General features: G+C 42.8%; 1 protein-coding gene across 3 annotated transcripts in view; it reads left to right on the top strand.

Moving 5' to 3' along the window:
• DDR2 (discoidin domain receptor tyrosine kinase 2) overlaps nucleotides 1-24,902 on the top strand; it is a 187,497-nt gene that overhangs the window by 5,208 nt on the left and 157,387 nt on the right. For all 3 annotated transcript variants that reach the window (XM_055587247.1, XM_055587245.1, XM_055587246.1), the window contains exon 2: nucleotides 24,167-24,332. The gene's annotated coding sequence lies outside the window, so the exon portion shown is untranslated. The remainder of the gene's footprint in view (nucleotides 1-24,166; nucleotides 24,333-24,902) is intronic.

The following is a 24,902-nucleotide window of genomic DNA, read 5'->3' as shown; positions in this document are numbered from 1 at the left end:
GTCACCTCAGTCACTCCTCAACATGATGTGAGGACCTCCTTTATAGGACAGCCCCACCCTGGTGTGCTGTAAAGAATTTAGCGGCCAGTGCCTCCCTCCTCTGCTTGGCATGCCTCCTTCCTCTAGCTGACTGCTTTGAGCTGGGTCAAGACCACCTTAAAATGTCCACAATCTGCCTTTTCCCCTTACGTGGACCACTTGTCTAGGCCTTGAACTCTTTCTGTTGTGAAGTCAGACAGACCTGATTTCTACTCCCAGCTCTGTACTCACTGACCTTGTGACCCTGGGCAAGTTGCTTAAACTCTCTCAGTTTCCTAGATGGTAAAATAAGGCTGGTAATTCCCATCTAATAGGTATTACAGATGCCACTTGTGAGTATATAGCATAACATTTGGCACGTAGCTAATAAGTGGTGCTGATGATGGTTGTTTTTATTATTAGTTTGGCACTGCTGCTTTGGCTTGTTCAGCTCAGTTATTTTCCCATATCCTCAGTCCAACAACATTCTTCCAGGCAACAACATTCACTGAGCAAAATCCCCTTCTACAGATAATACTTCTCAAAGTACTTTTGCAGTGGAAAGGACATGGGTTTAAGTTCTGGCTTTGCCACCACTTACTAGCCATGTAAACTTGGGCAAAATATTTAACATCTTCAGGTCTCATTTTTCTTGTCTCATAGGTTTGTTATACAAAATACGTGCCATTAGATTTGCAAAGAGGCCGACATACAGCCTCATACACAGTAGATGCGGAGAAGGCAATGGCACCCCACTCCAGCACTCTTGCCTGGAAAATCCCATGGATGGAGGAGTCTGGTGGGCCGCAGTCCATGGGGTCGCTAAGAGTCGGACACGACTGAGCGACTTCACTTTCACTTTTCACTTTCATGCATTGGAGAAGGAAATGGCAACCCACTCCAGTGTTCTTGCCTGGAGAATCCCAGGGACGGGGGAGCCTGGTGGGCTGCGTCTCTGGGGTCGCATAGAATCAGACACGACTGAAGCGACTTAGCAGCAGCAGCAGCAGCACACAGTAGATGGTCCGAGTAAGGGAATGCTCACTTCTCTTACTTTTTCTGGTGGACTCTTTAATACTCTGTCATCTAAAAGCCCATCATGTGTAAATCATGGAGATTGTTATCTTGGATAGATCTCTTTCATTTCACTTTGTGTGCTAAGCTGCTTCACTCTGTCTGACTCTTTGTGACCCCATGCATGGTAGCCCGCTAGGCTCCTCTGCCCATGGATTCTCCAGGCAAGAATACTGCAGTGGCCATGCCATGCCATGCCCTCCTCCAGGAGATCTTCCTGACCCAGGGATAGAACCAAATCTCTTATGTCTCCTGCACTGGCAGGCAGGTTCTTTACCGCTGGTGCCACCTCGGAAGCAGCCTGGATGTAATCTGTTGGAAACTTGTCCTCTTCTATTTGAAAAGACAACTGTCAGTTCATCTCCTTGTCCCCACTCCCTTATGCACCCTTACCTCACTTTTCCCCAACCTTTCCCTTAATGGTCAAAACAGACTTGTGCATAATTCTATCTTTACAGGGAATTAAGCACTAGAGTGGATTACTTGGCTAGGGGTCTATGCAACACCTGAAGGAAAAAAGAGTTGGCACCTTGGGACAGGTAGGCAAGGAGGGATAAAATATATTATATACTGGACAAATAATCCTATTATGATGGAAAGATTTAAAGGGCAGTGTAAAACAGGATGGGTCACAATTGCTAGTGCTACCATAACTAAATGCACTTAGGAAAGGGAGAGATGAGTTAACAAACGAGAAATCAAACTTTGTGCTTCTGGAGTAGTCATCCAGTAGCTCACTTGTCTCACCAAGGGCTCCAAGCTGGAGGGACCACTGGAGGGAAGACTGGCCTGGAATGATGTTCACCACATTTCTCCCGCCTGCTCCTAATGCCCAAGTCTTGTCCATTTTCCCCATCTGGCTACATTTCTCAGTGGTTTCTAACCTGTTTATCTCCCTGATTGCTGTGGGTTCTCTCAACAATTCAACTGTATTTTACTGGGTTTAATTCTATTTAGCAAGCTTTTATTGACTATTTCTGAGTATGCTGCTGCTACTGCTAAGTCGCTTTAGTCATGTCGGACTCTGTGCAACCCCATGGATGGCACCCCACCAGGCTCCCCCATCCCTGGGATTCTCCAGGCAAGAACACTAGAGTGGGTTGCCATTTCCTTCTCCAATGCATGAAAGTGGAAAGTGAAAGTGAAGTCGCTCAGTCGTGTCCGACTCTTAGCAACCCCATGGACTGTAGCCTACCAGGCTCCTCCATCCATGGGATTTTTCAGGCAAGAGTACTGGAGTGGGGTGCCATTGCCTTCTCCGATTTCTGAGTATAATGGAATGCAAAAGTAGGAAGTCAAGAAACACCTGGAGTAACAGGAAAATTTGGCCTTGGAATAAGGAATGGAGCAGGGCAAAGACTAATAGAGTTTTGCCAAGAAAATGCACTGGTCATAGCAAACACCCTCTTCCAACAGCACAAGAGAAGACTCTACACATGGACAGCACCAGATGGTCAACACCGAAATCAGATTGATTATATTCTTTGCAGCCAAAGATGGAGAAGCTCCTTACAGTCAAGAAAAACAAGACCAGGAGCTGACTGTGGCTCAGATTATCAACTCCTTATTACAAAATTCAGACTTAAATTGAAGAAAGTAGGGAAAACCACTAGACCATTCAGGTATGACCTAAATCAAATCCCTTATGATTATACAGTGGAAGTGAGAAATAGATTTAAGGGCCTAGATCTGATAGATAGAGTGCCTGATGAACTATGGAATGAGGTTCGTGACATTGTACAGGAGACAGGGATCAAGACCATCCCCATGGAAAAGAAATGCAAAAAAGCAAAATGGCTGTCTGGGGAGGCCTTACAAATAGCTGTGAAAAGAAGAGAAGCAGAAAGCAAAGGAGAAAAGGAAAGATATAAGCATCTGAATGCAGAGTTCCAAAGAATAGCAAGGAGAGATAAGAAAGCCTTCCTCAGCGATCAATTGCAAAGAAATAGAGGAAAACAACAGAATGGGAAAGACTAGAGATCTCTTCAAGAAAATCAGAGATTCCAAGGGGACATTTCATGCAAAGATGGGCTCAATAAAGGACAGAAATGGTATGGACCTAACAGAAGTAGAAGATATTAAGAAGAGGTGGCAAGAATATACAGAAGAACTGTACAAAAAAGATCTTCATGACCCAGATAATCATGATGGTGTGATCACTGACCTAGAGCCAGACATCCTGGAATGTGAAGTCAAGTGGGCCTTAGTAAGCATCACTATGAACAAAGCTAGTGGAGGTGATGGAATTCCAGCTGAGCTATTTCAAATCCTGAAAGATGATGCTGTGAAAGTGCTGCACTCAATATGCCAGCACATTTGGAAAACTCAGCAGTGGCCACAGGACTGGAAAAGGTCCGTTTTCATTCCAATCCCAAAGAAAGGCAATGCCAAAGAATGCTCAAACTACCGCACAATTGCACTCATCTCACACGCTAGTAAAGAAATGCTCAAAATTCTCCAAGCCAGGCTTCAGCAATATGTGAACCATGAACTTCCTGATGTTCAAGCTGGTTTTAGAAAAGGCAGAGGAACCAGAGATCAAATTGCCAACATCCGCTGGATCATTGAAAAAGCAAGAGAGTTCCAGAAAAACATCTATTTCTGCTTTATTGACTATGCCAAAGCCTTTGACTGTGTGGATCACAATAAACTGTGGGAAATTCTGAAAGAGATGGGAATACCAGACCACCTGACCTGCCTCTTGAGAAATTTGTATGCAGGTCAGGAAGCAACAGTTAGAACTGGACATGGAACAATAGACTGGTTCCAAATAGGAAAAGGAGTATGTCAAGGCTGTATATTATCACCCTGCTTATTTAACTTATATGCAGAGTACATCATGAGAAACGCTGGACTGGAAGAAACACAAGCTGGAATCAAGATTGCTGGGAGAAATATCAATAACCTCAGATATGCAGATGACACCACCCTTATGGCTGAAAGTGAAGAGGAACTAAAATGCCTCTTAATGAAGGTCAAAGAGGAGAGTGAAAAAGTTGGCTTAAAGCTCAACATTCAGAAAATGAAGATTATGGCATCTGGTCTCATCACTTCATGGGAAATAGATGGGGAAACAGTGGAAACAGTGTCAGACTTTATTTTTCTGGGCTCCAAAATCACTGCAGATGGTGACTGCAGCCATGAAATTAAAAGACGCTTACTCCTTGGAAGGAAAGTTATGACCAACCTAGATAGCATATTCAAAAGCAGAGACATTGCTTTGCCAACAAAGGTCTGTCTAGTCAAGGCTATGGTATTTCCAGTGGTCATGTATGGATGTGAGAGTTGGACTGTGAAGAAAGCTGAGCACCAAGGAATTGATGCTTTTGAACTGTGGTGTTGGAGAAGACTCTTGAGAGTCCCTTGGACTGCAAGGAGATCCAACCAGTCCATTCTGAAGGAGATCAGCCCTGGGACTTCTTTGGAAGGAATGATGCTAAAGCTGAAACTCCAGTACTTTGGCCACCTCATGCGAAGAGTTGACTCATTGGAAAAGACTCTGATGCTGGGAGGGATTGGGGGCAGGAGGAGAAGGGGCCTACAGAGGATGAGATGGCTGGATGACCTCACTGACTCAATGGACGTGAGTCCGAGTGAACTCCAGGAGTTGGTGATGGACAGGGAGGCCTTGTGTGCTGTGGTTCATGGGGTTGCAAAGAGTCGGACACAACTGAGTGACTGAACTGAACTGAATATAAGACACTCTACTTATCATTTTCTAATAACAATAGCTTAACAGAGGAACCAAGATGTCCAGATGCCTGTCCAAGGATAGTCACTAAAAAAACAAATGCCTAATGGCTAAAGTGATGGTCTCTCTAAACTTTCTGCATCTCTTTTAATTTTATTTGTGTGCATTTGGACATGTTATGGTTGATACTGTGTTATTCAGATATGATTTGGTTGAAAATAATTCTCTTCTTATTTTGGTTTTCTTATTTTTTGCTTTCTATTGTGAATAGAACAACCACTTATTTCCAAGTTCTGTAATTCTCCAAGCAACAGAGGTCCCAGAATTTGGCAGATTGTCTACTTATTAACTGGGGCTTCCCTGGTGGCCCAGATGGTAAAGAGTCTGCCTGCAATGCGGGAGACCCAGGTTCGATCCCTGGGTCAGGAAGATCCCGTGGAGAAGGAAATGGCAACCCACTCCAGTATTCTTGCCTGGAGAATCCCGTGGACAGAGGAACCTGGTGGGCTACAGTCCATGCAGTCGCAGAGAGTCGGACACGACTGAAATGACTGAGCATGCACACTACTTGTTAGCTGGACTCTCATCTTGGTCTCTAAGGACTGAGAAAAGTTAGGTTTGAGCCAGCCCAAGTATCCCTGAGGCCTGGAAGAGCAATGAAAAGTCAGAGAGATTCTAAGAGGGGTTTAGACTTACTTCAAAGCTCCTGGGTTCAGCTGGGCTTCTCCTGGAGATCAGCATTGTCTTTAATGTATTCAATCACTCAACTGTCTGTGGCTTGTGTTTTGTGCTAATGAGACCTTCCAAAAATGTTTGAGGAGAGTGTCTGGGACCTACTGCTCAAACATGTTGCTGTGTACTCCATGGCGGGGTATAACCGGGAGGGCTTCTGAAGAATAGAACCTTGTGTGCCAAAGGTAGTGAGGCAAATATGTAGTAAGTTTTGATCTCAGCACCATCATTTTCTAGGTTTTTTTTAACCTTAAGGCTTTTAAATTCAGTGTTCCTCAGTTTCCTCATCTATTTTCCTCATGTGTCTTTATCCCCTTCTTTTAGGTTCAGAGAAGATACTGTGTAGGAACTTTGTAAGCAGGAAAGCACTATGCCTATGGAGATGGTTGGTCCAAATGCCTTTTGAACACTGTTCATAGTAGCAAATCCAGCAAAATTTACTGTGTGCAAGATTGTCTTGGAAGGCCCTACGGGAGCTGTACCAACAAAAGGCCTTGCAGGACTGTAATTTTCCAGAGGCATATGAAGTTTAGAGGAGTGGTGAAGTTTACAAAGGCTGCTGGGTTTGGTTCTTTAGGATGTACTCTCTTGGGGAACAAGTTGACCTAAAGAAGAGAGCAGTGGGAGTTAAAGTTACTCAGGAGTACTGTGGCTGACTCATGTTGGTATATGGCAACCAACACATATATAATGTTGGTATAAACCAACACAAGATTGTAAAGCAATTATCCTTCAAATAAATAAATAAATAAAATATTACTTAAGAATAGCTAAATATTCCTCAGTCAGATGTAGTTCTACTTTTAGAATGCATACACTAGATAGATTTTTAAAATTGAGATAAAATGTTAAAATAATATCAAAGGAAATTATAAATAGATCCTAATCCGAGTAAAAATCCCAGTAAGTTATTTTGTGACTATCACAAAACTGATTCTAAAATTTATAAGGAGAGGCAAAAGATCCAGACTAATCAGCACAATATTCAGTTCAGTTCAGTTCAGTCGCTCAGTTGTGTCCAACTCTTTGCAACCCCATGAATCGCAGCACGCCAGGCTTCCCTGTCCATCACCAACTCCTGGAGTTCACTCAGACTCACGTCCATCAAGTTGGTGATGCCATCCAGCCATCTCATCCTCTGTCGTCCCCTTCTCCTCCTGGAGAAGAACAAAGTCAGAGGACTAATGTTACCCGATTTTAAGACTTTACTATAGAGTTACAGGAATTAAGACAGTGTGGTATTGCTGAAAAAAAAAGATAAATAGATCAATAGAATAGACTAGAGAGCTTAGAAATAAATTCACGTAAATATAGCCAACTGTTTTTTGGGCAGTACAATGGAGAAAGATCGTCTTTTCACCAAATGGTGCTGGAATAATTGAACATGCAAAAGAAAACCCCAAAACCAAAACAAATCTAGACTCACACCTTCTGTCCTTCACAAGAATGAACTAAAAATAGATCATGAACCTAAATATGAAATGAGAAACCGGAAAACTATAACATAACATAGGAGAAAACCTAGGTGACGTTGGGTATGGTGATGACGTTTCAACACCAAAGGTACAATCCTTGAAAGAAAAAATTGATAAAGTGGACTTCATTAGAATGAAAATTTTTTGCTCTGTGAAAGCTAGTATCAAGACAATGAGACTATAAGACATGGATTGGGAGAAAATATTTGCGAAAGACATATCCAATAGAGGACAGTTACCTAAAATGTATAAGGGACTCTTCAAATTCAACAATAAGAAAATGAGCAAAAGAAATGAACAGACAGCTCAGCAAAGAAGATGGTGAGAAGATATACAGAGGGCAAAAGATATACAGAAGATATATATACAGAAGATATATGTACAGAAGATACACAGATGGCAAAAAGTGTTAGTCACTCAGTCATGTCCAACTCTTTGCGACCCCATGGACTGTAGCCTGCCAGGCTCTTCTGTCCATAGGATTTTCCAGGCAAGAATACTGGAGAGGGTTGCCACTCCTTTCTCCAGGGGATCATCCCCATCCAGGGACTGAACCCAGGTCTCCAGCATTGTGGGCAGATTCTTTACCACCTGAGCCACCAGGGAAGCCCACAGATCGCAGTGAAAGTGATAGTTGCTCAGTCGTGTTGCTGAGTCCAACTCTTTGCGACCCCATGCTATATAATCCATTGGATTCTCCAGGCAAGAATACTGGAGTGGGTAGCCGTTCCCTTCTCCAGGGGATTTTCCCAACCCAGGGATCGAACCCACGTCTTCTGCGTTGCAGGAGGATTCTTTACCAGCGAAGCCACAGTAGGCGTGAAACAATGCTTAGCATTGTATGTTATCAGGAAATTTCAAATTAAGACAACAATGAATTGTCATTTCAACAATGAATTATCATTACAGTACCTGTTAGAATGGCCAAAATCCAGAGTACTGATAGCACCCCATACTGGTGCTGAAGAAAGCAGTGATAACTTTTATTCATTGCTGCTGGAAATACAAAATTGCACAGCCACTTTGGCAGTTTTTCACAGAAATCAACATATTCATATGAGTGACCCAGAAATTATGCTCCTTGGTATTTACCCAAACAAATTGAGAACTTATGTTTACACAGAAACCTAAATACAGATGATTATGGCAACTTTACTCATAACTTGAAAACATGGAAGAAAGCAGGTCATGGAGAAATGGTGTAAGCACTGAGACTGCTATCAGAAGAGCTGGGTTCAGATCCTGCTTCTTTTAGTTGTGAAAATTGAAGGCAGTAAAGTCTTCATGAGCACAAATGTGGAGTAATATGTAAGCTGACATCTGAATACTTTGTGTGAGTGTGAAGTGAAAGTCGCTCAGTCGTGTCTGACTCTTTGCGACCCCATGGACTGTATGGTCCATGGAGTTCTCTAGCCCAGAATACTGGGGTGGGTACTGGGTATATAATGCACACAGGGCTGTTTTCCTTTAAGCAAGAAATAGAAAATGGTTATTCCCAGAGAGTGATGATTGTCATTCTAGGTTTCAGGGTACAGTTCCAGATTTGGTTTCTCTTGGTTTGACCATGCAGAGCTGATGTTTTCCTCATCATGCTTCTTTCCTCACTGGTGTGTTCATACCTCTGATAATAGAAGTGCTTTCCTTTTACTTTTCCCGAAAAATTCTCATTTGATTAGTTAGTGGTATGTGAAGGGTAAATTAACTGTTACTTAATATTATGTTTGGAGGTGAAGAGTTTTCTAAGCATTTTGGTCAACCATTCATTACCAAAGAGATGTCAAGCTTGAATGTCAAGCTAAGATGTAAATTCTAGACTTATGCAGATAACTCAGCGGAGTGTGAAAAGTTACTTTCTCATCCTTTTGCTGTGTTTTTGGTGACAGACTTGGCTTTTGCAGGATAAAAGATGATTGATGCTCTTCGCATTGTTTCCCTTTCACAACTCCCTGATGTTTACTCACCTCTTTCATTTTTATGACTTAGGCTGCTAACTTCTTGCCCCCTCCTAGATCCATAGGAGCCCCATGCCCTCTGGAAAAAGAGAGCTGTCTTGTGCCTTTTGCTTAGCTGGAGGAAGGACCACCTCTGGGCTCCCAGGTGCTCCCCACTTTCATTTTCCAGTTGACAAGTAGTTGCCAGCATTTACAAAACATGTTTTGTCAAAGATCTCAGGATGGCTACTGTTATCCTATATACATATGTAAACTTCAATGACTCTGCATTTCCTGGTGATCCTACATCCAGTTCCTTCTTGCCTTGGGCAGAAGTAATATAGGAGAGAAAAAAAAAAAGGAACATTGCTTTAAATAGGGCAGAAGTTCTAATTTCTAGCCCTAATTTACTAAGTAGTATGGATATTGAAAGGAATTTCAGATTTTTAGATCTAAGTCTTTATTTGAGTTGGGTAGGTTAGGGCAAAGAGAAGGCTAGTGAAGAACTTCTTGGGCAGTACATAGGAAGAAAAGAGTTCAACACAAAAAAAGACTCCATCTTTGTTATCAGCAAACTATGCAACAATTGAGCCCTGGTTTCAAGTGAAATGATGGAAGTGAGGACCCTGGATTCACTTACAATGTTGCTTTACATGAAGGTGTTTAAGGCACCAGCAGGGGCATCTCCAAATTCTTTCAGAAATAAATAGAAATTTGGTTTCCAAAAAAGTATTGAAACAATCATCATGAAAAAATCGGAACTTTACTGAATGTTCTTATACTTCGTGTTACATTGAGTATTATTTTTTATAACGGAGTACTTGGTGAGGTGGGAGTAGGGAAGGTGTTATATTTTCAGTGCTTGGGTCTCCTAAATGTCTGAATCCAGCCCTTTGTAGGAACAGAAGCTATTGTCAGCCACAGTTCAGTTCAGTTCAGTTGCTCAGTCGTGTCCGACTCTTTGTGACCCCATGAATCGCAGCACGCCAGGCCTCCCTGTCTATCACCAACTCCCGGAGTTCACTCAGACTCACATCCATCAAGTCAGTGATGCCATCCAGCCATCTCATCCTCTGTCGGCCCCTTCTCCTCCTGCCCCCAATCCGTCCCAGCATCAGAGTCTTTTCCAATGAGTCAACTCTTCGCATGAGGTGGCCAAAGTACCGGAGTTTCAGCTTTAGCATCATTCCTTCCAAAGAAGTCCCAGGGCTGATCTCCTTCAGAATGGACTGGTTGGATCTCCTTGCAGTCCAAGGGACTCTCAAGAGTCTTCTCCAACACCACAGTTCAAAAGCATCAATTCTTCGGCACTTAGCTTTCTTCACAGTCCAACTCTCACACCCATACATGACCACTGGGAAAACCATAGCCTTGGCTAGATGGACCTTTGTTGGCAAAGTAATGTCTCTGTTTTTGAATATGCTATCTAGGTTGGTCATAACTTTCCTTCCAAGGAGTAAGCGATTTTTAATTTCATGGCTGTGGTCACCATCTGCAGTGATTTTAGAGCCCCCAAAAATAAAGTCTGACACTGTTTCCACTGTTTCCCCATCTATTTCCCATGAAGTGATGGGACCAGATGCCATGATCTTCGTTTTCGGAATGTTGATTGAGCTTTAAGCCAAGTTTTTCACTCTCCACTTTCACTTTCATCAAGAAGCTTTTTAGTTCCTCTTCACTTTCTGCCATAAGGGTGGTGTCATCTGCATATCTGAGGTTATTGATATTTCTCCCAGCAATCTTGATCCCAGCTTGTGTTTCTTCCAGCCCAGCGTTTCTCATGATGCACTCTGCATATAAGTTAAATAAGCAGGGTGATAATATACAGCCTTGACGTACTCCTTTTCCTATTTGGAACCAGTCTGTTGTTCCATGTCCAGTTCTAACTGTTGCTTCCTGACCTGCATACAAATTTCTCGAGAGGCAGATCAGGTGGTCTGGTATACCCATCTCTTTCAGAATTTTCCACAGTTTATTGTGATCCACACAGTCAAAGGCTTTGGCATAGTCAATAAAGCAGAAATAGATGTTTTTCTGGAACTCTCTTGCTTTTTCCATGATCCAGCAGATGTTGGCAATTTGATCTCTGGTTCCTCTGCCTTTCTAAAACCAGCTTGAACATCAGGAAGTTCACGGTTCACGTATTGCTGAAGCCTGGCTTGGAGAATTTTGAGCATTACTTTACTAGCATGTGAGATGAGTGCAATTGTGCGGTAGTTTGAGCATTCTTTGGCATTGCCTTTCTTTGGGATTGGAATGAAAACGGACCTTTTCCAGTCCTGTGGCCACTGCTGAGGTTTCCCAATTTGCTGGCATATTGAGTGCAGCACTTTCACAGCATCATCTTTCAGGATTTGGAATAGCTCAGCTGGAATTCCATCACCTCCACTAGCTTTGTTCGTAGTGATGCTTTCTAAGGCCCACTTGACTTCACATTCCAGGATGTCTGGCTCTAGGTCAGTGATCACACCAAACTTGCTCCCAAATCTATTGGGCCACCATTCCTCAGAGCTCCTAGGAGAAGTACTCTGATGCTCTTCATAAATATGTCCAAATCCATCCTTACAATGAGAAAATTATTACATTGAGTTGGTCAAAAAGTTCATTCAGGGTTTTTCTGTAAGATGTTACAGAAAACCCAAAACTAACTATTGGCCAACCCAATAGTTACCACTGCATGATTCAGTAATACGTATTGGGGGAAAATAATCCACTCACTGATCATGGGGTGTTAAATATACTTTATAGCGGATAAATGAAGATTAGGTGAGAGTGCTGACAAAGCAATGGGATCTCTAGATCCATGTGATTTCCTTTAATTAGAATTTAATAATCCCCACCCTCACCACTAACCACACTTCTTAAGGCCAGGTAAATGGTCTTAAGTGTAAGGTAAATGGTATTCACATTCAAAGAATACTATCACCCCCCTCCCTCCCCACACCGTAGTAGCTTTGCTGATGCTGATATAGGAGCCACTGGGAAGGTAATGAGACCACTGCTGAAGATGTAGGAACCAGCCATCCTGCAGGGATGCTTTTAGTCATGGGTTTCTTTTTTTCCTCTTTTTAAAAATTAATTTATTTTAATTGGAGGATAATTACAATATTGGGATGGGCTTTTGCATTACATCAACATGAATCAGTCACAGGTATCCATGTGTCCCCCCATCCTGAACCGCCCTCCCACGTCCCTCCTCACCCTATCCCTCTGGGTTGTCAGAGCACTGGCTTTGGGTGTGCTGCTTCATGCATCGCACTGGTCATCTATTTCACGTATGGTGATGTACATATTTCAAAGCTATTCTCTCAAATCATTCCACCCTCACCTTCTCCCACTGAGTCCAAAAGTCTGTTCTTTACATCTGTGTCTCCTTTGCTGCCCTGCATGTAGGATCGTTGGTACCATCTTTCTAAATTTCATATATATGCATTAATATACAGTATTTGTCTTTCTCTTTCTGACTTATTTTGCTCTGTATAACAGGCTCCAGGTTCATCTACCTCATCAGAACAGACTCAAATGAATTCCTTTTCATAGCTGAGTAATATTCCATTGTGTATACATACCACAACTTCCTTATCTATTCATCTGCTGATGGACATCTAGGTTGCTTCCATGTCCTAGGTATTGAAAACAGTGCTTCAGTGAACGCTGGGGTACATGTGTCTCTTTCAATTTTGGTTTCCCTGGTGTGTACGCCCAGCAGTGGGGTTGCTGGGAAGGAGCACATCCTCTGCTGCTTCTTTTGGTGGAAAGGCAGGGGCACAGAACAGACTCAGCAGTCTAAAAGAAATTTCCCTCAGGATTATCTAAGTACTCACACCTGAACAACATGTGCACCTATTTTATAGAGAATTTTTTTCAGCTTCTTAGGATGATCAATTATTTGGACACAGCTGCTGCTGCTGCTAAGTCACTTCAGTCGTGTCCAACTCTGTGTGATCCCATAGACAGCAGCCCACCAGGCTCCCCGGTCCCTGGGGTTCTCTAGGCAAGAGCACTGGAGTGGGTTGCCATTTCCTTCTCTGATGCAGGCAAGTGAAAAGTGAAAGTGAAAGTGAATTTGCTCAGTCGTGCCTGACTCTTTGCGACCCCATAGACTGCAGCCCACCAGATGCCTCCGTCTGTGGGAGGAGTTTTTCTGCAACTATAAAGCTGAAGCAAAGTTTTAAGTGAAGTCAAATATAGCTATAAACTCAATAAAATAATTAAACGTTATTTTAATGTGTGAGATGATGTGGTTTGTTGAAACTAACTGCTAGTGTGGGGTTTAAATGGAGAGGGCAATGGCAGTCCATTCCAGTACTCTTGCCTGAAAAATCCCATGGATGGAGGAGCCTGGTAGGCTTCAGTCCATGGGGTTGCGAAGAGTCGGATACGACTGAGCAACTTCACTTTTCACTTTCATGCATTGGAGAAGGCAACGGCAACCCACTCCAGTGTTCTTGCCTGGAGAATCCCAGGGATGGGGGAGCCTGGTGGGCTGCTATCTCTGGGGTCGCACAGAGTCAGACACAACTGAAGCGACTTAGCAGCAGCAGCAGCAGCAGCAGTGGGGTTTAAAGATAAGAGTGGACACATGTAGCCTCAGGGCCAGGTCTATGTTTAATTTGGGACTGTTGTTTAAACGTAATTAATACTCATGCAGAAAATGCTTATTAGAGTGTATTAAACATATTGTTATTAATAGCCTCAAGGGATTATGCATTTGGGAAAATCAGATCTCATATTTATTTAACCAAGTCTCTGCCGGTAGGCAGTGGTCAAATGTTAATTTCAATTTGGTATCATTTTATATTTGTTAAATTGTCTATTCTCTTGAAGATAGGGTTAGCATGGGGATGATAAATTGCTATCTAATCTATTACTAGAATCAGTGACAGAACCATTGTGCTTTTTGTGTCTATGCTTCAGATTTCTGCTTATAAACTTGTAGGCACTGGTATGTAGAGTCAGAGTTCATGTCACACATCTGCTCACTGCCGGAAAATGGCGCTGACCGCAATGGCTGAGCAGATTCAACTGCCCTGTGCCACCCGGTGACTCAATTCTCCCACCGTTTCCTCGGTTTCTAGATTGGTTCTTGACTTGAGCTGGCTTTCGTCTGGCATTTGGACAATCATAAACCCAGATGAAAAGGCAGGCCCTGAAATCACTTTGTTACCACTAGCATGAAAAGTTCCAAATTATAGAATTGAAGATATAAAATTTAAAAAAGTCTACAAATGTCATGGTCTGAAAGAATATATTTGTACTTGGAGAGACTCCACTCTAAAAGTAAATTCAAGCTACACTTTTTTCCCCCAGGAAAGCCTTTCTGATGTCCTCTTTAAATTTTACTAATAATCAAAAACATTATGACAACTTAGCCATGACTGCTTATTTTATACCAAGATTTATATTAAGCACTTTATATACATTATCTCATCGAAACCTTATAATTGTGTGAAGTGGGTATCTTTCCTATGTTATGCATGAGAATACAAGACACTGAGAGAGGCTCACTCACATAGCAAATACTAAAAAGTAGCAGAATAAGAATTGGAGCCTAGATCTTTCTCACTGAAGCACCTCACTTTTTACCACTACTTGGTTACTCTTCTTGAACCTGTGGATCTCTCTTTTTTTTGCAAGTAGGCATCCCTGTTATATAGTTATCTCCTGATATCCTTGTCTTTTCTGTTGAGCCAGTGAGTCTTAAACTTCAGTATGGATCAGAACCATCTGCAGTGCTTCTTAAAAATACAGAGCCCAGGTTCCACTCAAAACTTGAAATACATGAATGCTAAGTCCCTTCAGTTGTGTCTGACTCTTTGTGACTCTATGGACTATGTAGCCTGCCAGACTCCTCTGTCCATGGGATTCTCCAGGCAAGAATACTGGAGTGGGTTGCCATGCCCGCCTCCAGGGGATCTTCCTGACCCAGGGATTGAAGCTGCGTCTCCTGCATTGCAGGCAGATTCTTTACCACTGAGCCACTGGGGAAGCCCTTAAAACTTGATAGATGAAACATTTTCTGCATACTGTCCAGGGAACCTGTGTTTTCAGCAGCCTCCCTCAGGTGATTGATTCTGTTGCAGGCGTTCATTTGCCTTCATTTAGAGTAAAACTGCATTCGACTGTGGGTGCTTCGCGGCCCATGATTGCTTTTTATCCATCCTTCTATCTCAAGGACTCACTAAATTCAAAGAATGAAAGAAAGAAGGAACAATTGTCAATAGAGAATATGTTCTTGGAAAGAACATTCTTTTGGCCAGACCCGTGGAAAATTTAGAGATACATGTTTAAATATCACTTAATGTACTCAGTCTAGACTCTCTCCTGGAGGCCAACACGGCAAGGAGCCTATGAGAAGGGGAAGAAAGCATAGCTCTGTCTATAAAAAAAAAGAATGAAAACTCGCCAGGTGCTCCATGATGAGATAGAATCAATCTTCTTCCCCTTTCCTAAAACTAAGGTCAATAGAAAAGTGTAAATGACTTTGAGGCCCAGAAAGGGGCTCATTTTCCTACAGTGTTGTAGGATTTCCCGAGTTCTGTTTAACTCGTGGTTCTGAGGTCTACATGGATTTATTCCTTTATTAAGCAAAAAAAAATTTTTTTGTTGAGTATTTACTAAGTGACTTGAATGTCATAAGGCACAGTCTTTTCTCTTCCTGAGTTTATTATCAGTTAGAAAATTCAGGAAACAGTAAAGGAAATGTGGGGCTAGTTGCTCAGTGTCTGCAAATGCTAAAATGCAGAGAAGGGGTTGTATTGTCAGGGGACTGGAGCTGGATGCTAGAAGTGGTGTAAGAATTGGATGGGATTAGACAGACAGGAAGCAAAGAACAGGAAAAGCAGAGGCTTGGCCGTCAGAGAGCTTAGGATCAGCCGGCTTGGAACAGTGAGGATGTAAGCTGGGGTGGTGGGAAATTTGTACTGGGAGCATGGAGAAAAGAGCCTTGCATAGCTGTGTTTTATTACATGAGGGGGAGTTGCGGAATTTTGAACATTTTCCTTCATCTTATAGCAAGTGCAGTCTTGTTTAAGACTAATGTGACTGCAGCATGTCAGGGAAATCGCAGGGGAGGAGTTACGCCAGGGAGAGTTATCCAAAGGCTCTCCTCAGTCCTCCAGCTGTGAAGCGACCAGGTTTGGACCAAGATGGCAGAAGGAGCCAGGACAAGCTGGGGCTGCCGTGGGTGTAACCTGAAGGACACCAGGGAGACGGTATTGCTACTAATGGTGGGGTAGAAGCAGGGTGAAGCTCCCACACTAACTGCTGTGGAGTGTGTGAGAACCTAGAGACCCATCTTCCCACAAGAACTTTAGGCCGGAGAAAAGTGCCTTAAGCTTCTAACCAGGATCCTGAGTCCAACTTTTTCAAATGCCCTTTGATGCCAGCAGAGCAGATGGCCCTGGAGGAGGCTGGGCTCGTGGTTGCTTCCTTTTCCTTCTCTGTCTCTCATCCCTCCCCAGCCGGGTTCCCACCGGGAGAACCTCTTAGGACGGGCACTTCTGTTGGGACCTAACGAAGGAAATCTGGCTCATTGGACAGACGTGGTACTTCCCAAAGTACAATCCTTGGAAACTTGTGGGTTTTTAGATAGAAAACAACAGGGAAGGGCAAGGGCCAGAGTTCTGCGGCTTAATAAGTTTGGGAAACTATTCTTAGAGAATTAAGCAGGTTTGTTTACTGCAAGGACTTCCCAAGGTCTATAATCTGGAAATGAGCATTTTGACCTTCTGAGAGAAATGTAGCGTATAAACACTCAATGAACGTTTGGATCACGGAGCTCTTTCTTTTCTTCAAGAAGCATCTTGAGGGGAAATGGCTACATAGGACACATTTCAAGAGATCAGAGACAAGAAAGTTTGTCTTAAAAATAAGTCTTTTGAGACTTCCCTGGTGGTTCAGTGGCTAAGACTATGCTCCCAAAGCTGGGGGCCTGGGTTTGATCCTTGGCTGGGGAGCTAGATCCCACATGATGCAACTAAGGGTCCATGTGCCTCAATTAGGATCCGGTGCAGCCAAAGAAATAAATGAATGTTTAAAAAATAAGTCTCTTGCACTTAAGGTTGGTAGTGTAGTGGAAAGAAAAAAAAGAGTTTGGAATTTTAGTCAGGGGTCTACTACTGACTGGTCATCTGGTATTGAACTACTTTGGGTCTGTTTGCACAGAGGTTATACTAATACTAGATGAATTCTTCAGTTCTTACTACTCCAAAGTCTGTGGTCATCTGCATATGCAGAGGAGGAAAATAATCTGGTTTTTCTACGCTGTAATAATGCTGGTGGGAGAGACAGTGGTGGGATGGTGGCAGCGGGATGAGTGAGAGGTGGTTTGAGCCCTGCGCTGATTATGTGGTTGGGCACCATCGCAGAGTGGGCAGGCGGAGCAGAGGTGAACGAAGCTTCTGGTTTGCTCCCAGGCTTCTTGCAATCCAAGCATGTCAGGTGGGGCACACACAATTATCCAATGGCTAAGGCGAGGTTAATTCCTGCTGCTGCTGCTGCTAAGTCGCTTCAGTCGTGTCCGACTCTGTGCGACCCCAGAGATGGCAGCCCACCAGGCTCCCCCATCCCTGGGATTCTCCAGGCAAGAACACTGGAGTGGGTTGCCATTTCCTTCTCCAATGCATGAAAGTGAAAAGTGAAAGTGAAGTCTATCAGTCGTGTCCGACTCTTAGTGACCCCATGGACTGCAGCCCACCAGGCTCCTCTGTCCATGGGATTTTCCAGGCAAGAGTACTGGAGTGGGGTGCCATTGCCTTCTCCGGGTTAATTCCTAACAGTCACTTAATCCATCTTGTCTGTTTTGCTGATAAGCAGCTGTGAGGCTTTGGGTAAATCAGCTAACCATCTGGGCCTGAGTTTTCTTCATCTGTGAACTTAGGAAGCTGGGTTAGATCAGGGAGTCCTGACATTTTGCGAAGAGGAACTGTTGGTCAAGTCGTCTTCGCTCTTACCTGGAGCGTGGTAGGGAAAGCAGAGACCTTCTTCCATCACTCAGTGCAGATGAGCCCCAGGGCTCTGTCTTCAGTTTTCTTCTCTTCTTTCTTTCCAGATCATTTCATCTGCCTCAGACTTCAATTATTGCCTTTATGTACTTCATGTTCAAATATGAATCTATAACATCAAACTCTCTCATTTGTTTATTTAAACTGAGGTATAGATGATGCACAATATTGTATAAGTTACAGGTATACAATAGCATTCACAGTCTTTAAATATTATGGTCCATTTATAGTTATTATAAAAATATTGGCAATATTTCCCACGTTATACAATATATCCCTGTAGCTTATTTTATGTTATTGTTTAGTTGTTCAGCCATTTCCAATCCTTTTGCAACCCCATGGACTGTAGCTCACCAGGCTCCTCCATCCATGGGATTTCCCAACAAGAATACTGGAGTGGGTTGCCATTTCCTTCTCCAGTGTATCTTCCTGACCAGGGATCAAACTCTTGTTTCCTGCATCAGCAGGTGAGTTCTTTACCCCTAAGCCATCTGGGAGGCCCAGCTTATTTTGTACCTAATAATTTGTACCTCTTAATCCCCTACCCCTATGTGGCCCGTCCCTCTCTCCACTGGTAACCACTAGTTTGATCTCTATATTTGTGAGTCTGCTTTTTTCTTATGTTCACTGGTTTTACTTTTTAGATTTCACATATAAGTGATCCCTGGCAGTATTTGTCCTTCTCTGTCTGACATTTCACTTAATGCTCTCCAAGTACGTTCATGTTGCTGCAATTGGCAATTTTTTTTTTTTTTAATGACCGAACCCATAGTGTTAGTATTCCATTCTTGTTGTTGCTCAACTCTTTGCCACCCCATGGACTGTAGCACACCAGGCTTCTCTGTCCTTCACTATCTCTTGGAGTTTGCTCAGATTCATGTCTGTTGAGTCAGTGATGCTATCTACTACATCATTCCATATATCAGATCAGATCAGATCAGTCACTCAGTAGTGTCCGACTCTTTGCAACCCCATGAATCGCAGCATGCCAGGCCTCCCTGTCCATCACCAACTCCCGGAGTTCACTCAGATTCATGTCCATCGAGTCAGTGATGCCATCCACCCATCTCATCCTCTGGCGTCCACTTCTCCTCCTGCCACCAATCCCTCCCAGCATCAGAGTCTTTTCCAATGAGTCAACTCTTCACATGAGGTGGCCAAAGTACTGGAGTTTCAGCTTTAGCATCATTCCCTCCAAAGAAATCCCAGGGCCGATCGCCTTCAGAATGGACTGGTTGGATCTCCTTGCAGTCCAAGGGACTCTCAAGAGTCTTCTCCAACACCACAGTTCAAAAACATCAATTCTTCAGCACTCAGCCTTCTTCACAGTCCAACTCTCACATCCATACATGACCACTGGAAATACCATAGCCTTGACTAGACAAACCTTTGTTGGCAAAGCAATGTCTCTGCTTTTGAATACGCTATCTAGGTTGGTCATAACTTTCCTTCCAAAGAGTAAGCGTCTTTTAATTTCATGGCTGCAGTCACCATCTGCAGTGATTTTGGAGCCCAGAAAAATAAAGTCTGACACTGTTTCCACTGTTTCCCCATCTATTTCCCATGAAGTGGTGGGACCGGATGCCATGATCTTCGTTTTCTGAATGTTGAGCTTTAAGCCAACTTTTTCACTCTCCACTTTCACTTTCATCAAGAGGCTTTTGAGTTCCTTTTCACTTTCTGCCATAAGGGTGGTGTCATCTGCATATCTGAGGTTATTGATATTTCTCCCGGCAATCTTGATCCCAGCTTGTGTTTCTTCCAGTCCAGCGTTTCTCATGATGTACTCTGCATATAAGTTAAATAAACAGGGTGACAATATACAGCCTTGACGAACTCCTTTTCCTATTTGGAACCAGTCTGTTGTTCCATGTTCAGTTCTAACTGTTGCTTCCTGACCTGCATACAAATTTCTCAAGAGGCAGATCAGGTGGTCTGGTATTTCCATCTCTTTCAGAATTTTCCACAATTTATTGTGATCCACACAGTCAAAGGCTTTGGCATAGTCAACAAAGCAGAAATAGATGTTTTTCTCGAACTCTCTTGCTTTTTCTATGATCCAGCGGATGTTGGCAATTTGATCTCTGGTTCCTCTGCCTTTTCTAAAACGAGCTTGAACATCAGGAAGTTCACGGTTCACATTATATATATATATTTTTTATCCATTCATCTGTTGATGGAATCAAACTCTTGAATTCTGGACCCAGATTTCTACTCCTCTGCTTGATGTATTTGCCTGTTTCCATGGAAAGTCAGTCAAATTCTTTATGTTCAAACCAAAACTCACCATTATCCCTTTTGAACCAATTCCTCTCCCAGTTTTCCCAGGTTCCGTTACTTGTAGTGATGTGCTCTTGGTCACCTGCAGACTGGACATGCAGGCTTCCTTGACTCCTTCCTTCTTTCCTGTTGTAACTAGCTGCTGACTGATGCTCAGTCCTCTTACTGTAATTATTAGCATACCTCCATATTATTTCTTTCCCCTTCTTGATGTCATTATTCTAGGTCAGGCTCCCATTAGCCACTCTGCTCCCCTCTCCCCTATAAAGCACCCCACATGCCAGGTTAAGCCATATAGAGCCTCCCTCACCCTGCCATCCCACTCTTCCAAAGCTTTTCCTGGGTCACACATGCTCACCTCTTGTTAGCATCTATAGCCTCAGCCATCTTCCAGCTCTAGCTTTGATTATTGTGCTATTCCTGTCCTCCAGCCACATAACATGCATTTTCAAATTATTCCTTTTTCTTAGTCTTTTTACTTTTTTTTGACAAAATTCTAGTTATATTTCTAGAGTCAGCTTAAATGATGTCTCCTTCCTCCTTCAAGTCTTCCCTGAACACTCCACTGGCTTGATTTCTCCTTCGTTTAGCATCTTATTCTTTTCTATCTTATTATCTCACCAACACAAATATATATATAGTTGTATACATATCAGATCTTATAATGTCCACTGTTATCTTCTTCATCAAGGCCAAGGAACATGTTTTCTTCATCTATAACACTTGAAGTCCTTGGTATATACTAGGAGCTAGAAATACTATTGGCTAAGTTGATATTAAATTATTAATCAATTTAAAAAATAATCTGTAAATGGAAACAATCAATTAATTTTAGTAATTGATCCAATCAAATGCTAATAAAATAAGGTAAATAATCTTACCTTAAAATAAGGCATTTTACCTTAAAACAAGGTAAATAATCCAAAACTAATAAAATATTGGTTTTGGTATCCTGCTATTCTCCTTTGCATGTAGCTGAGGGATGATTTTCTGAAGAATTTTAATTTTACGTTTTTACAATATTGGGTTAGTAAACTCCTTAGCTTACAGTTAAGGATAGTTTGTCTCTTTTGTAAGACCATTTCCGTGAAGCTGTGGGTCTTGCTATGTCATGACAGGGCTGATTTCCTTTCTAACAGGAGCACCGTGTGATGTGGTTAAAAACTTGAGCTTTGGAGTAGGGCAAACCTGGTTTTGAGTTACAATCCTGACCTTGTTAGCTGTGTTACCTTGGGGAATTTACCTAATGTCTTCAAACCTTAGTCTCACATCTATAAGCTAAGCTAAGCTAAGTCACTTTAGTCGTGTCTGACTCTGTGTGACCCCATAGACGGCAGCCCACCAGGCTCCCCTGTCCCTAGGATTCTCCAGGCAAGAACACTGGAGTGGGTTGCCATTTCCTTCTCCAATGCATGAAAGTAAAAAGTGAAAGTGAAGTTACTCAGTCGTGTCCAACTTCTAGCGACCCCATGGACTGCAGCCCACCAGGCTCCTCCGCCCATGGGATTCTCCAGGAAAGAGTACTGGAGTAGGGTGCCATTGACTTCTCCATCACATCTATAAATGAAGGTTATAATACGTCTGTCTATAATTATCATAAGTGCTGGTTCTACTCCTAGGAATTGTTCAAAAGCAAATCTCTGCTCATCTTCACTGGAGGAGCACCCCTAAACCTGGGAGGTTTTCTCTAGGTTCTATGGGTCTAAAAACCACACTGGCCTATAGAATTTCAGAGGCAGACTGGAAACTTGAGGCAGAAATGCTGGGAATGTTGGTGCCTGTTTTCTTGGCCTAATGAAAAGGAAAGCAGACCTGTGTCTCTCATTCTGAATCAGACAGATGACAAACATCTCACAAGAGGAGAAAAAGAACAATTTCTATCATCTTCTCTTGCCCTAGTGTCTAATAGCTCCAGACTTCCTAAAGGACAGGATGACTGAGGTTCCTGGAAAAGCCAGGACATAAGACATAACATCTTCAGTCCAGGACGTAAGATCCATCTTACATATTATTTCTGTTAATAGAACAATAAAGGGAGAAGGTGAACAGTTCCTGAGCCCTGAGCACCTTCTGTGTCAGGCACATCTAATGGAGAATTACAATTCTTCTTTACGACTTCTTGAGACAGGTGTCATTATCTCCATTTTACAAGTAGAAGCTAAGTAACTCCCAAGATTCACAGCTAGTGAATATGAAAGTGAGGAAATGAACCCGGGTAGTCTTCATACCGGAGAAGGCAATGGCACCCCACTCCAGTACTCTTGCCTGGAAAATCCCATGGACGGAGGAGCCGGGAAGGCTGCAGTCCATGGGATCGCTGAGGGTTGGACACGACTGAGCGACTTCACTTTCACTTTTTACTTTCATGCATTGGAGAAGGAAATGGCAACCCACTCCAGCGTTTTTGCCTGGAGAATCCCAGGGACGGGGGAGCCTGGTGGGCTGCCGTCTATGGGGTCACACAGAGTCGTTAGACCAAATTAGCCATGTGAGGTGAGGGCTTCCTTTAGGTGATGCATTTTCTGTGTCAGGAAAATTGTGATCTAACAGGGTTAGCCTTTGCCACCTTAGTACCACAGGGAACTAGTTTTCAGGAATACTGTTCAGGGGACTGCCCTGGAGGTCCAGTGGTTGAGACTCTGTGCTTCCACTGCAGGGGGCTTAGGTTTGATTCCTGGCCAGGAAACTAAGATCTCACATGCTTCATAGTGTGGCCAAATAAAATAAAATACTTGGGGACACTTGGCACTTCCCCCATGATGACATGACACTAATGATAGTGAGTATGATTTGAGAGGTTGATGTTTGTAAACATTCTTGTACAGGTAGGTGCAGAGATATTAGTACAAACTTCTTCTGAAATAGTGAGATAAACCCCAACTAGAAAAGGACAGTAGGAGAGCAAGAGTTTGAATATTTTCTCAAATTTTGAAGGCTTCAGCTGCATGCCTTTCTGGGGAACTAGTCACCAGAGGAAAGCTGTACTAACATATGTGACATGCATTCTTGATCTGTGTGGCTACTTTATTCCCTTTAAGTTCTAGATCTTTCAGTGAAGAAGCTGACAACTTCTGGTAGCTGTTCATCTACTCGGACACTGCAGGACTGATGAAGTTATATGTGGTTATATACATTCAGTGGAAAACAACAGATCTTTAGAAAGGAACGACATAACCACATATGCTAAAAAATGCAACTACCCCCAACATGTAAACAGAAAGCCCAAAGTGAAATGTACAGGATACTAAAACTTGAGTTTTTAAATTAAAAACCCTGTACATCCATATAGTTTTACATACATGTAGGATGGTTCTAGAAAATTACTCAGTCAACTGATACCTAGTTGTACCTGAAGAAGGGGACTGATAGTCTGAGGTGGAATGTGGAGCAGTTATTCCAGGGTGCTCTGGGGGTCCCTGCAAGTTTGTGAGACCATTTTAGGGGATCCACAAAATAAAAACTATTCTCAAAGTAACATTAGGATTTGCTTTTTTTTTTTCACTCTCATTCTCCCACAAGTATATGGTGGGGTTTTCCAGAGGTTAAATGACTTGCGTTATTATTGTAACAAATAGAATCTAGAAGCAGATAATAGGACCTATTTGATTAAGTCAGATATCAAAAAGATTTTTAAAAATATTAAGCAGTGTCAGTCTTCTAGTATTTTTTGAAAAATTTTTATAAAAAATTATTATATGTGTTAACATACAATTATATTTTAATGAAAAAAGTAATAAATTTAAAATTCACAGTTTTTAATTTCTAAATTGATAAATATCAATTGTGTAACCCCTATAAACAAAATCCCTGAGGATCTGTCAAATTCCTTCAGAGCCTGGGGCCGCTGGGAAGCTTCTATTTAATAGTGGTGGACAGAAATGTCAAGCAGGAAAGAAAATGTGAATGAAGAAAAAGTTTGTAACAAAGCATTGCTTTCCCTTTTCTCCCCCTTTCTAAAAGGAGATCTACAACTGGTCCGGGGTTCAATGTTCTAGAAAGTTCCAAGGCTGTGACTTGAAGCCAAGAAGCAGCAATAATTGAAGAGAAGCAGCAATAATTGAAGAGAAGCAGAGGCCAGCGATTCCTGAGGATCCTGTCCCTTGGAGAATGCTCTGCACCCATTGATGTAAGTAGGGCTGGTCACGGAAGCTGTGTAGCCACAGGAGATTGGGGGTGACAGTGTGGCTCCCCCGAGCCCCTCACTTACCCTGGTTGGTGTCATGGAGAAAGGTGAACCTTGGATTCTGTCTTTGGTGTTGTTGTTGTTCAGTTGCTAAGTTGTGTCTGACTCTTTTGCAACTCCATGGACTGTAGCCCACTGGGCGCCTCTGTTCACGGGGTTTTCCAGGCAAGAAGGCTGGAGTGGGTTGCCATTTCCTTCTCCAGGAGATCTTCCTGGACCAGGGATCGAACCCACACTTCCTACACTGGCAGGTGAATTTTTTACCATGGAGCCACCTGGGAAGCCCTGTCTCCTGGAGATAATTGCAAATGAAAAGGTCATGGGTTTGATCATATAGGGAACTTGGTGTTGAATGTCCATGTCCTCTTCGCATTTCAAGGATCTGGTTGTGGCCAACCCAGAGTAAATGTTCATCCTAGGGTGTCCTGGACCCCCAGCTCTGAGTGACCCAGGATCTCTAGGTCTCCCTGTTTTTACAGGACCCACTGGAATCTCTGGGTTTCCTGGATCAAT

The sequence above is a fragment of the Bubalus kerabau genome, chromosome 6 (genome assembly GCF_029407905.1).
Source record: "Bubalus kerabau isolate K-KA32 ecotype Philippines breed swamp buffalo chromosome 6, PCC_UOA_SB_1v2, whole genome shotgun sequence".
Taxonomy (NCBI): Eukaryota; Metazoa; Chordata; class Mammalia; order Artiodactyla; family Bovidae; genus Bubalus; species Bubalus kerabau.
The sequence above is the reverse complement of the archived record's forward strand: the minus strand, read 5'-3'. Positions and strand labels throughout refer to the sequence as shown.